At 34.6% G+C, this 1,447-nt stretch overlaps 1 non-coding gene across 1 annotated transcript; it reads right to left on the bottom strand.

Moving 5' to 3' along the window:
- Window positions 1–473: 473 nt before the first annotated feature.
- On the bottom strand, window positions 474–580 carry LOC131505830 (U6 spliceosomal RNA). The gene has a single exon (XR_009258598.1). It is a non-coding gene; the product is annotated as a U6 spliceosomal RNA (small nuclear RNA).
- Window positions 581–1,447: the final 867 nt, after the last annotated feature.

The following is a 1,447-nucleotide window of genomic DNA, read 5'->3' as shown; positions in this document are numbered from 1 at the left end:
TCAACTTCTTTGTGTCTTTGAATAAAAGTGTGTCTCTAATAGATAGCATATAGTTGGGTTTTGGGTTTTTTGTTTTGTTTTGTTTTAAGCTATCCTAAAAATCTCTCCCCTTTAATTCAATCCTTATTAATATAATGAATTTACTCATAAAGTCAAGTTTATTCTTGCCATTTTTCTATTTGTGTTCTAAATATATTTTTTTATACTTCCTCCATAACTGATGACTTTTGTTTTAAAAGAATATTTTATAGTGGACTATTTTAATGTCATTATTTCTCTTACTATATTTTTTGAGTTGTTTTCTTAGTGGTGTCTATGAGTGCTCAATTATCTTAATTCATAACAATCTAGTTTAGATTAATACCAATTTCATTGTAATAGTATACAAAACTTTGCTCTTATATGAGTTCAACCTCTGCCCTCATTTGTGCAGTAAATTGCATCTTTATAGACTGTGTGCCTATCAACACAGAAAATATAAGGAATACTTTATACATGTATAAGTTATACTTGCACAGGGGCCATACTAGTCTTGTTTGTATTGTTCCAATTTCAGTATATATGCTGCCAAATTGGGCATAATATGATCTAATATTGGCATTAAAAACTACTCTGATTTCAGTGTGAAAAATGAACCAAAGAGGAGACCAGTCTGGAGGTGAGAAGACCAGTTAGAAAATGCTGAAGTAAATCAGGTAAAAGATGAAAGAGGTCTGATCTAGATTCAGCACTAGTTTATTGGAGAAGAAATGTAGGCAACTTAACAAATTTGAAAGATATTTAGAAGATAATATCAACTAGCCTTGGCAACTGGATGTATAGTTGAGTGAAAGGAGAGACAAAATGACTAATTCTCTAAGAGAATTATGGTGCTATTCACAGATAAGGATAACATTGAAATAGGAGCTTTGGGGAAAAATACAATGAGTTCAATTTTAGACTTTTTATTTTTTTTAAAAAAAAATTTTTTTTTCAACGTTTTTTATTTATTTTTGGGACAGAGAGAGACAGAGCATGAACGGGGGAGGGGCAGAGAGAGAGGGAGACACAGAATCGGAAACAGGCTCCAGGCTCCGAGCCATCAGCCCAGAGCCTGACGCGGGGCTCGAACTCACGGACCGCGAGATCGTGACCTGGCTGAAGTCGGAGGCTTAACCGACTGCGCCACCCAGGCGCCCCTCAATTTTAGACTTTTTAAATTTGTGATGCTAGTAGGGTATTTAAATGAAAATAGGAGAGTTCACTAAAGATGGGGTATCTAGGTTTGAAACTTAAGTGAGCGATAGGAGCTGTGAGTAAATATTTGAAAGTGATTAATATGCAGATAGTAATGAAAGTCTTGAGAGTTTATTAGACTGTCCAATTAGAGAGTGTATGAAGTGATGATAGGAAAGGACCAAAGGTTGAAACCAAAGGAATAGTGATGTTTTGAGTTTGAGGATTCATC

The sequence above is a fragment of the Neofelis nebulosa genome, chromosome 2, assembly GCF_028018385.1.
Source record: "Neofelis nebulosa isolate mNeoNeb1 chromosome 2, mNeoNeb1.pri, whole genome shotgun sequence".
Lineage (NCBI taxonomy): Eukaryota > Metazoa > Chordata > Mammalia > Carnivora > Felidae > Neofelis > Neofelis nebulosa.
The sequence above is the reverse complement of the archived record's forward strand: the minus strand, read 5'-3'. Positions and strand labels throughout refer to the sequence as shown.